The sequence below is a fragment of the Cygnus olor genome, chromosome 1 (assembly GCF_009769625.2).
Source record: "Cygnus olor isolate bCygOlo1 chromosome 1, bCygOlo1.pri.v2, whole genome shotgun sequence".
Taxonomy (NCBI): Eukaryota; Metazoa; Chordata; class Aves; order Anseriformes; family Anatidae; genus Cygnus; species Cygnus olor.
This window is the reverse complement of record NC_049169.1, coordinates 168,012,283-168,025,064: the sequence shown is the minus strand read 5'-3', so window position 1 is coordinate 168,025,064 and position 12,782 is coordinate 168,012,283. Positions and strand designations below refer to the sequence as shown.

General features: G+C 37.8%; 1 long non-coding RNA gene across 1 annotated transcript in view; it reads left to right on the top strand.

Moving 5' to 3' along the window:
• LOC121061592 overlaps positions 1-10,974 on the top strand; it is a 29,682-nt gene extending 18,708 nt beyond the window's left edge. The window contains exon 3 of the long non-coding RNA XR_005815174.1: positions 10,351-10,974. This is a non-coding gene — a long non-coding RNA (uncharacterized LOC121061592). The remainder of the gene's footprint in view (positions 1-10,350) is intronic.
• Positions 10,975-12,782: the final 1,808 nt, after the last annotated feature.

Here is a 12,782-nt window from a genome sequence, read left to right as displayed (position 1 = left end):
AAATCAGAGCCATCAAGGTGTATTCACAACCCTGATAGATTTAAGATTCTTGAAGTTTTAGTATTGTTGAGAATAAATCAGTACTACAGGAATGAGATACTATTTTTAATCATTATTTATTCCAATTGGGGTGGGAGTGTAATATGAAGTTCATTTAAGATATAGAAGAGGCTTTGGATTATGTCTCCGGACTTTATTTAAGTTATGAAAATAATTAGAGCTATCTTTTACACATATGTAAGCTTTTAGTTCCTTGTTAGGTGGTATTTTAATTCTTATGAATTTACTTCTTTCTCAGTTACTGAAAAGTTGTGTGTTTTGTTTGTTTGTTTGTTTGTTCATTTGCTTAATTTGGATGCTACTGATATCTGTTTCTAAGATGACTTTTATGTTCATCCCAACCAAAGAAATAGAATAACATTGATTACTTGTACTAGATGGAAGTTACTAACTTCTTAAGTTATTAACCTATGACATGAGTGAGAGGTAAATGTGAATGCTTTACTTCTAAGGGCACTGTAAGTTCACTTGTTGAACTTAACTCATTACCCAAGGAGTATTGGGCTAGTTATTCTTGCTAAGAACTATACATAAGAAGATACAATATGAAACATGACAAAATTAATACCTAGCATAAATCACTGCTCTATTGCAATATTACTAGAGAATATCTCAACCCACTATCCCTACAGTAATTCACATTCAGTAAAACAGTGCAGAATTCATAAATGATAGGACTCCCAAATTACAAGGGATTCAAAGAAAACAGGAGCTCAGATAATGATGCTCGCTCAGTATCTTGCTCATACAATTACAGTGCAGGGATAGTTTATCATAAGACTATTAAGACTGACAACTGCTATGTTTTTGGTGGCACTACTGGTTGCACAAATGTCATACATTCATTTTATACTGTGTTGTGCTTAATAGTGTACTTGTAACTATAAACAGCATTTGTATATCATAATTAATCCTTGATAAATGAATGTCCACATCAGATTATAGTTAAATTATTTTAATTAAGTAGATATATTTTCTGTGCATGATGGCAGAGGTATGACTCTTGTTATATTCTCACCCATTCACATTTTATGATACTGAATGCAGTTTAATTATGTTTCTCTAAATCCACTGTTAAAATTATCTACACTGAGCACTGTTAGATGTCTCGTTGACCTACGGATTTAAGTACTCCAAGATGATATACAGGTCCATGCGTACAGGCTGGAAAAAAAGGCCTCTTTACACAGAGGCCTTTCCAAAATAATAAAAACTGCATGAGTAAAAGATTTACTTATCTTGAAAGAAACTCTACCGCTGAAATGTAAATACAGACAACACCCAGTAGATAATGTTGGAGTCCGAATTTGGACTTGGGAAATATGGTTTTGTGAAAGCCTAAAATTTGGGTTTGTCACGTAATGGTGACAGAAATATATAAAGCCCATCCCTGTTTGACTTTAAAAATCACTAGTATCACTGTACTTTGACAATGTGCATGCTTCTAGGGAGTCTCATTCTGATCTGTTTGCATAAGGTCTCGAACCTTGATGACGCAGACTGAATCCAGTGATTGATTATACCCACAACTTCTGATTTGATATGTAGAAATCTCAAATGGCAAGAAGCAAACTTTATCACCATATTGGCCCCTCATAAATAATAATCAATGTCTCCAAAAATATTAACAGTAGAGTATCACATAATTAAACCACTAGAGTAGTAGTTGAAATGCTGAAAGAGATGGAAAAAAATAAGATTAAATTCCACTTTTTTTTTTTTTTAAGAGGGACTAAATTCATGTCTTTCAAATGCTGTGTCAGGTATTTCCCCGACACAGTACTGTTTTTCTTTATTGTATAACAGCACCACTCCAAAAGGAAGAATTAATTCATCTGCTCCAACTCAGCATCTCTTAATGTAATGTCTAAGGCATCTTCTTAGGAAGGGCAAGGTGCTTAATTTACACTGCTAATGTAAGATGTGCATTAGATTAAAGTCTTTGACAGCCTGGATAAGTTCTCTGGCTGTAAAATAACAAAAAAATAATAGTAATAATAGAAAAAAAAATCACAGTTTTTTCCAGTGCCTCAGAAATAACACTGCAACTATAATTTTTATAAGGTCTTTAGGCTTTTTATAAGGTCTTTATAATAAAGTCCTTTTAACCTTATAAGGTTTTTATAAGGTATGCGCACATGCTTATCTACCAATAGATTCTCAGGTGCTCACATCAAAGCTCTCCTACAGAAATTCAGAGCTAAAGAGGCACTTAGTGAGTTTAGATGATTTACTCACAGTACTTGTGAATCACAAGATTTGTAACTACTTAAATAGCAAGATCCACTGCACAGTTTTTATCATGTTGATAGTCTGTAGTTAAATGATTATGATAGACCTGCTTATAGTAATTTCTATTCTTCAACATAGTCACATAAAACATAATTCTTCTGGAACCTGACATAACTGAATGAAAATCTGTAACCCAAAAGAGGAAAGGAACCAGTGAGTATCAAGGCGGAGAACATACTCTAACATACTGACAGTCCATTTCAAATGTTTAAAACACCTTCTGTTCTTTGATTGTACCTTGATGAGTTCCTACAGCCTGGAGATTAAAACAAACAAACAAACAAACAAACAAACAAACCTAAAACTTTACCTTTTATAGATAAACGTCCCCTTACCTTAAGGTCATGCTTCCTTATTCACAGAATCAAAATCACAGAATCGTCTAGGTTGGAAGAGACCTCAAGATCATCTAGTCCAACCTCTGTCCTAACACTAACAAGTCCTCCACTAAACCGTATCACTAAGCTCAACATCTAAACGTCTTTTAAAGACCTCCAGGGATGGTGACTCAACCACTTCCCTGGGCAGCCCATTCCAATGCTTAACAACTCTTTCAGTAAAGTTCTTCCTAATATCCAACCTAAACCTCCCCTGGCGCAACTTGAGCCCATTCCCCCTTGTCCTGTCACCAGGCACGTGGGAGAATAGACCAACCCCTACCTCGCTACAGCCTCCTTTAAGGTACCTGTAGAGAGCGATGAGGTCTCCCCTGAGCCTCCTCTTCTCCAGGCTAAACAATCCCAGCTCCCTCAGCCGCTCCTCATAAGACTTGTTCTCCAGACCCCTCACCAGCTTCATTGCCCTTCTCTGGACTTGCTCGAGCACCTCGATGTCCTTCTTGTAGCGAGGGGCCCAAAACTGAACACAGTACTCGAGGTGCGGCCTCACCAGAGCCGAGTACAGGGGGACAGTCACCTCCCTAGACCTGCTGGCCACACTGCTTCTTATACAAGCCAGGATGCTGTTGGCCTTCTTGGCCACCTGAGCACACTGCTGGCTCATATTCAGCCAAGTATCAACCAATACTCCCAGGTCCTTCTCGGCCAGGCAGCTTTCCAGCCACTCATCTCCCAGCCTGTAGCTCTGCTTGGGGTTGTTGTGCCCCAGGTGCAGGACCCGGCACTTGGCCTTGTTGAACTTCATACAGTTGACCTCAGCCCATCAGTCCAGCTTATCAAGATCCTCCTGCAGAGCCTGCCTTCCCTCGAGCAGAACAACACACGCACCTAACTTGGTGTCATCTGCAAACTTACTGAGGGTGCACTCGATCCCCTCATCCAGATCATTGATAAAGATATTAAAGAGGACTGGCCCCAGTACTGAGCCCTAGGGGACTCCACTAGGGACCGGCCTCCAACTGGATTTGACTCCATTCACCACAACTCTTTGGGCCCGGCTATCCAGCCAGTTTTTAACCCAACGAAGCGTACGTCTGTCCAAGCCATGAGCAGCCAGTTACTTGAGGAGAATGTTGTGGGAAACGGTGTCAAAAGCCTTACTGAAATCAAGGTAGATCACATCCACAGCCTTCCCCTCAACCACCAAGTGCGTCACTTTGTCATGGAAGGAGATCAGGTTCGTCAAGCGGGACCTACCTTTCATAAACCCATGCTGACTGGGCCTGATCGCCTGGTTGCCCTTCAAATGCCGCGTGATGACATTCAAGATAATCTGCTCCATGAGCTTCCCTGGCACTGAGGTCAAACTAACAGGCCTGTAGTTCCCCGGGTCTACCCTCCGGCCCTTCTTGTAGACGGGCGTCACATTTGCTAGCCGCCAGTCGACTGGGACCTCCCCTGATAGCCAGGACTGCCAATAAATGATGGAGAGCGGCTTGGCCAGCTCCTCCGCCAGTTCTCTCAGTACCCTCGAGTGGATCCCATCCGGCCCCATCGACTTGCGTACATCCAAGTGCTGTAGCAGGTCGCCAACCATTTCCCTGTGGATAGTGAGGGCCACATCCTGTTCCCCATCTCCTTCCACCAGCTCAGGGTACCGGGTATCCAGAGTCTTGCCACTAAAGACTGAGGCAAAGAAGGCATTGAGTACCTCAGCCTTTTCCTCATCTTTTGTAACTAAGTTTCCCCCCGCATCCAGTAAAGGATGGAGATTCTCCTTAGTCCTCCTTTTTGTGTTGATGTATTTGTAAAAACATTTTTTGTTATCTTTAACGGCAGTAGGCAGATTGAGCTCCAGATGAGCTTTGGCCTTTCTAATTTTGTCCCTGCACAGCCTCGTAACATCCTTATAGTCCTCTTGAGTAGCCCGCCCTCTTTTCCAAAGATTATAAACCTTTTTTTTTCTCCTAAGCTTGAGCCACAACTCTCTGTTCAGCCAGGCCTGTCTTCTTCCGCGCCAGCTCGTCTTTGGGCACGTGGGGACAGACCGCTCCTGAGCCATTAAGATTTCCTTCTTGAAGAGTGCCCAGCCTTCCTGGACTCCTCTGCCCTTCAGAACCACCTCCCAAGGGACTCTGCGAGCCAGTGTCCTGAACAGCTCAAAGTCAGCCCTCCGGAAGTCCAAGACAGCGGTTTTACTGGTCCCCTTCCTGACTTCGCCAAGAATAGAGAACTGAACCATTTCGTGGTCACTCTGCGTACATTTCTAGGGACATATGATACAACTCTTGTAGAGAACTCACAGAAAATAAAGGCCAAGTTTTAAATGAAAAAAAAAAAGTGAAAAGGAAAATCATGACTTCATGACATTGCTCATCTCTGTATAAGGCCATATTGACTGGCCAATAAATCAAGCAGATTTTGACTGCCAATGGTGGAATATATAACAGATACATAGAATCATAGAATCATAGATTATCCTGAGTTGGAAGGGACCCATAAGGATCATCAAGTCCAACTCCTGGCTCCACACAGGTCTACCCAAAAATTCAAACCATGTGACTAAGAGCACAGTCCAATCGCTTCTTAAATTCAGACAGGCTTGGTGCAGTGACTACTTCACTGGGGAGCCTGTTCCAGTGTGCGACCACCCTCTCGGTGAAGAACCTCTTCCTGATGTCCAGCCTAAACTTCCCCTGCCTCAGCCTAACACCGTTCCTGTGGGTCCTCTCACTGGTGTTTACAAAGAATAGGTCACCTGCCTTTCCACTCCCCCTCGTGAGGAAGTTGTAGACTGCAATGAGGTCCCCCCTCAGCCTCCTCTTCTCCAGGTTGAACATGCCCAGTGACCTCAGCCGCTCCTCATATGACTTCCCCTCTAGACCCTTCGCCATTTTCGTCGCCCTACTCTGAACACTCTCCAACAGTTTAATGTCCTTTTTGTACTGTGGTGCCCAGAACTGCACACAGTACTCGAGGTGAGGCCGCACCAGCGCAGAGTAGAGTGGGACAATCACTTCCCTCGACCGACTAGCAATGCCATGCTTGATGCATCCCAGGATACGGTTGGCCCTCTTGGCTGCCACGGCACACTGCTGGCTCATATTCAACTTGCTGTCAACCACAACCCCCAGATCCCTCTCTGCGGGGCTGCCCTCTGGCGTCTTGTCACCCAGTCTGTACATATAGCCAGGGTTGCCCCATCCCAGGTGCAGGACCCGGCACTTGCTTTTGTTAAACTTCATGTGGTTGGTGATCGCCCAGCTCTCCAATCTGTCCAGATCTCTCTGCAAGGCCTTTCCACCCTCATCCAAGTCCACAACTCCTCCAATACATACATACATAAATGGAATATATACCAGACATATAATAGATACAATTTCTTTATGTCTTTTCCCATGATATTATTCAGAAAAACTTATTGGCAAAGTAGTTGTAAAAATGGTTTCTTTAAGCTCCAAATCTGATAGAACCAGATGGAAGAATCTGACAGAACCAGCAACAGGGACTATGTTGTCAGAGAAATATGCAGAAAATATAGACTTATTGCAGGCCATACAAATATTACACAATTTTGTGCTTATTTGCAGATCAAAATTCTCTGGTAACTCAATAACGCAACTGCTTTTGTACTATTTATTTTTTTTTCCAGCAATAGAAAGAAATAATAGAAAGTAAGTCCAGAAGTTATAAATCACAGATTCCAATGACTTTGTTCTTGAGTATACATACATATTTATGTTCTTAGAAATATCAGAAAGATGAATTACATCCATATTCTGCAGCTGCAAATGACTGCACGATCAAGAGTACTATAGAATTGGATCCCTTTCTGTCTGACTAATATATTTTTCCAGGCTTCATTTAGTTAGTCTGATTTATAAGCATTTTTCAAGTATTCTGCTTTTGTTTAACAGAAATCTTTCAACTCTTAATGAATTTTCACATCCTTCTTGACTGTTCTTAAAAGGAAATTTCCATTTCTAGATATAATGTTTTTCATCTGACAAGTGTTGATTTTGATCATTGAGAGCAGATGCAATTATTACTGAAAATAATCAAAAAAAAAAAAAGTTGTCTTGATAGAATAGCCCCAAGTGTTTTTTCATTAATATTAATGACATTAACAATGCTATATTAATAATAGAAGGCTAAAAAGTATTGCAATGCAAATTGGTAGTTGTCCTAAATTTGGCAGGACTATATCCAGTTATGCTGGCTAAGAAGTGATGCAGTTTCTAACTGAACCTGTTTTGTTTTCTTTCAGTGTAATTTTGATAGTTATATTAAGTTAAAATGCATGTTATTTTATTTCCATTTCATTATCATTGTTGTAACCTTGTTACTCCTATGCATTATTTTAAATATCAACAGTGACTAAGAAAGGAATACATCTCTGAGCCAGTAAAAAATTTGAGTTTCTTCTTGGTGAAAGTTTCCTGTTCTTCCAATGACTGCAGAGTTTCTTGAAGAATTGATGCATGTCTTCTATGATCTTTTATGATAATAAAAATAATAAGCAATAGATATATATTTAGTCTGATGTTATTTACCTTTTCAGGCTTCTTTAAATTACATTTAAATATAACTTTCTCCATTATTGAAATAGATTTGTATACCACTTGTCTGATTTTAAAAGTTGTAGTCCCCATTGATTTTGAGTGGATTTGTTAAGAACTTCTAGGAATTTATGTTTGAAAATGTAAAAATGTGTAATTATTTTAAGATATCACATGCCATCTTTTTCTTTTCAGTAAAAGGTGAAAAGGAGTTAGGAAAGCTATTTTTTCTTATTATGCCAAATATATTTTTCATTATTGTATAATGTGTTCTTCCTAAGCCTTGCTATATACAAATCTATAGGCATATATATATACACACACATATAAAAATTGCATGATATTGCTGCTGATTTTTCACACTAGCTACTTCTCAGTCAATATTTAACTGGAAATGCTTAATTCTTGTTAAGTGAGGATTTTGTATAAGCATTATAAAGCATGTAACATGGGGACTGAATAACGTAGATACTCAAAACTCAAAAACTCAAAGATACAACAGAATGCTTAACTCTAGGCATTGTTTGCTTTCAAGTAGTAAAAGGATAGGTAGTAAGAAGGACAGTTCTGTACAACTGGTCAAGATTGGGGCCTGTATTGAAGGACTTCCGTAGGGCTGACATTTAAGTATGTGGTAACTGCCTGTGTGGTTCCAGAGAACATTCACGACTTGGATAGGCATTATAAATCAAAAAGATCAAATGTGGGATGACTCCAGTGTCACAATTTTGTGGTAAATAAGATGCTCAACTGACTCAATGGAAACTTTATTTATAATCAAATTAAGTGTCACAAATTGCCACAGAAATATGGCTGAATTTTAGAAGTTAAATGGTACTTGAAAAATTAACCACATAATCTCAGATTTTTTTCTAAATTATTGCAATAAAATACCATACTATGTATAAGTGATCAAAAGAAGTTATAAGATAAAAATCAAGAAGGAAAATTCTTACAGCCTTGTTTGTTCTCTGTTTTGATACATCCTGCAAGTTGCTTATCTTGTTTGTCAGAAAGCACTATAGAGTATGTCTAGGATGATTTTAAATGATTTATTATAATTAGTAGAATGGTGAGAGAGGACAGAAACTGCATTGCATAAAAAGATTTACATGTCTAATTTCCGTTAGCAGTGATCAAGAAAAAATCAAAATAATTATTTCAATTTAATGATTTCCTCCAAACTTCAGAACGCTTCTAATTTAAAATCAATAATAATGTTTTCAGGTTAGCACTGTATTCATTTAATATACTGAGGCCCTAGGGGTAGGGGACATTTACATGGCAGCTCTTAAGTGATTTCACTTGCTAATTCTGCCAGTAAAATCAGATGATCTCCCAAAAGGGGAGAACTAATTAAAAATTAGATGTCTTCCTGACTTTTTCATTTAGAATAAAACCTCAGAACTAGAATGTCACAGTCATTCTGTAGGGAGGATTTGTCAAATCTCTTTTCTTTAGGGTTGATGAGCTTTTGGATATATAAAATTAACATCTTCAATCCACAGCTTAAATCCTCGTGATATAAATAAGAGTTTTACACAAAGATGAAGGAAAGTCCACATTCTCATGAGTGTTAAGCCTTTTCTGCATCAGAAAGACAGGAAACAGAAAGACAAGAATTGAAAAACTACTTCACATGGAGCAATACAGTTCTTTAACAGATAGACTGTTTGCACCACGTTACACTGAATCTGACAATAACAGTCTCGTTAAGTTTGTGACATTTACAGAAAGCTCATTCGCAATTTAACTGACTTTGTATATAACCTCTATGGAAGAAGGCATTTAATGCTAAGAAAACACTATATTTGTCATGATTTTGGCTGGGATAGAGTTAATTTTCTTCATAGATTCTCATATGATGTCTTGGATTTTTGATGAAAATGATGTCAAAAACACACTGATGTTTTAGCTGTTGCTGACCAATGCTTACATTGAGTCAAGGACTTTTATGCTTCTCATGCTTCTCGTGGTCCATACGTCCAAGAAATGACTTTTGAAAAATATGTATACTGTTCTCCTAGTTTTACGTTCATTTGCTTTGAGTTTGTTGTTCATAAAATTATAAGCAAGAAATGCGTAAACATGGAGATTATTTGCATTGATAGACCCCTTATGCCAAATATATATATATTAATTACATCATGTTGCAATCAAATCGTAACAACTTTTATTCTTTTCCTTTTTTTTTTTTTTATACCATCTTATTCATAAGCTATATACATACAAAATCAATCTCATGTACTTCTTATAAAATTCAAAAATGTAATTTAGCACTATGTGTGTCCAGGTCAATCTTAATCCTGAAAAAAGGCCATGATATTCCACCCAATGTATTTGCAAAATGGTTAATGCTACTAAACACCTTTACAGTCTACAACCTCCTGTCCTGGCTATAGCTCTGGCTCCCTGAGACATTGTTTTAAAGCACTTCTTTAGGCTACTTCAGAAAGAGAAAATTTAGACCTCTGAAGACAGGTTATGTGTTTGGAAAGAAATAAAACCACAATCCTTCCCTTTCAGATCAGTACCAGATCAGTTTACATGTCAATAAAAACAGAAAATTGCATACTGGGAGGGAAAAGTATGCATTCCACATATACTAGAAACTATTGAAAGAGATTGACCATTAACAAGGTTTTGGATCTTAGCAGCAACATATGAGAGTAAGCTCTGAAAAAGCAAGGAGGAAAGTTAAAAAAAGAAAAGAAGATCAGATGCTAGAGATCCCTGTATCAGGACTAAGTGGCAGGTTGGGGTAGCTGGGAGCTATAAGGTACCCTGGGTGGAAGAGGCCCTGAGGGTCCAGTTGGCTCTGACATCGTTGTAACACCCCACTGCAGCCCCAAACTGCAGCCAAAACAGGGTGCATTCAGTGCTCCACTCCATGTGTACTTAGAAAAGATTGGCAGCCATGAGGCACAGGAGACACACTGAGGAACGGCACTTTAGGAGAGTTACTTGGGGAAACACATTGAGACAAGGCACCTCAGTAGATACACGAGGGTAGAGGCGCTTGGGAAGACAAGGTGAGTAGCTGCTGTGCATGGCACTGTTTGGACGGATGGCTTTTGATAAAAGAAGTCTCTTGCCTCCAGGGATGTGTAAGAGAGGACCCAATGCAGGACTGATGGTGCTGCAGAAGAGAGTACTGAAGCGACATCCAGGAGACCCCATGGCCTGGTATGCAGATTGTGCGTTGCACAACTGTGACCACTGCATTGACCTATCCAACCTTCTTCCTGGACTATGCCATCTACCCACAGGACAGTGATGTCATGTAATTTGTAAAACTGCACATATATCTGTTATAAAAGTGTTTTGTATCCAAGTCGACTTCAAACTGTCAAAGTGATTTTAAACCATGATGTTCTAGAAATTTGATTCCATGGTTCTGTTGGTCTTATTATTCTTTATTGCCAAATAGGACATAGATACCAATACCTTTGTCTTTCACAGGCACTAACAGAGAGAACAGAATTAGCTCCCAAAATAAAGAACAGATGGGGATACAAATTCAATAATTTTCTCATTACTAAAAAAAAAAAGTATTCTCTGCAGCAAACCTATTTTCAGCATGTAGGTCTGTCCCTCTAGCTTTAGAAATCAAAGAATATTGTGCCTTGAAAGTACTCGTAAAATAAAGCTTGATAAACCATAACAACATGTTGTAAATTTCTTTTACCCTGGAATATATATTAATATATATCTCAAAAATGCATTCACAACTACTATTAGAATAACAAAAGGCAAAATAATTATGAATATATCCTATCCAACTGCATTATTTTAATATAAGGGATTACAGGGAAATTGATTTATATTTCTTTTGACATCATTCTGTAGCTACAGGCATGCCAGTGTAACCCATGAAAAAGGAAAATTTGCATGTCTTCTTTAATTTACTGGTGTTCCAATATATCTTAAATACTTGATTTTATGGGCACTTTTGTGTTACATAATCTTTTATAAAACTTTCATATTTCTCTTTGACTTCAGTAGTATCAGAATAGGATTTCAAAGCGGTACATTTTACCTAATGCAGTACATTTTACCTTTCTGAAACATTAAAAAAAAAAAGTTATTCCAACACAGAAAGATTTTAATTTTCATTATATATCAAGATACAATAACTGTGCTTTTTCTGATTAATAATCATTTTATTATGATTAAAAATCATTTTTTCATGCATTATAGAAGAACTACTCCTTTGGTTCCATGCTATAAAAGTTGAAATAATGTAAATCCTTTTGCCAGTTTTTGTTCAAAGACAGTGCCAGGAATATACCTGTCTGGATTATGACAAAAATATTTTGTTAAAGAGAATTCATATTCATTTTGAACTCATAGGAACATTTGATGAAATTTTAACAATTGTTAAGGAAATGGTTCTACAAGACTTGTAAACATCTTTGAATATTAGATAGAAAAATTATGAGGACTAGCAAGTGGATGCCCACTTAGCCATTTTTCAAACTTTTATATCTTGACCTTTCCTAAATAATTGTTGAACACAGGCCCTATGATTGACTAACAGTGTGTACAGATGCTTCTTGTTTATCAGTTGTGTGCTGAAACAGTCTGCATACAAAACAGAATTTATTTGTCAGCTCTCAGCTATTCCATATTCCAGCCTGTATTATGGACTACTACTTTTTCCCGTAAGGAAAGGAAGTGGGATAGATGTCAAGGCAATAATGAAAATGCTATGTACTTTAAATGCATTGTAGTCTGTTTATCCTAGCAGAGTTTTTCCTTTAAGGAATTCTCTGCTAGATCTTGTGTTTATCACATCCATTGTAAAGGATTACACAGAATATATTTTGGAGAGGCTCCCAAATCTGCATTTGTAAGAACAGTGGTTATTTCAGATGTGAATTTCCAACTCACGCTCTGTAACTAATCATTTTAAAAGGAATGAAGGAAGTGGGTAAGGATCATCATTCTGTATCCTTAGACAGAACACTAAAAGATTGATTAGAAGCTATATGATTCTTAGAAATGCTCTATGACATACTTAACACTCTTAGAGAGAGAGAAGGAGGAAGAGAGGGAGAGGGCGGAAGTTAAAATACATATAAGGATAAATTAAGGAAAGATACTTTTTCTAATAACATTAGACTTTTTATATTTACTAAACATTATTACTTCTCTATTGTTTATTACATTATCAACATAAAAATATGTTCTGATCCATGCTTCTGTTTTAACTTTTTTTTTTTTTTTTAATTCATACAGTTCTTCTGATGTAAAATTTCAATTTCAGATCCTCCACCAGTATGTCTGTATATTACCCTGGCCACTTTCTCTAGAAAACTAAGCACTTAGATTAGCACTAGATCTAGCACTTAGATTTTAATTGAAAAAATATATATATTTGTCAGTTTTTGTCAGTATTGTGTATGCACCTATGGATGAGACAGAGAAACAGATACCAGAAATAGCTGGCTGAAGGGAGAAGTACATGCTGAGGTATAGCATGTGAAAGTCTCACAAGCCCTTGTAATCTTGAGAGACTAGCAGACCTATC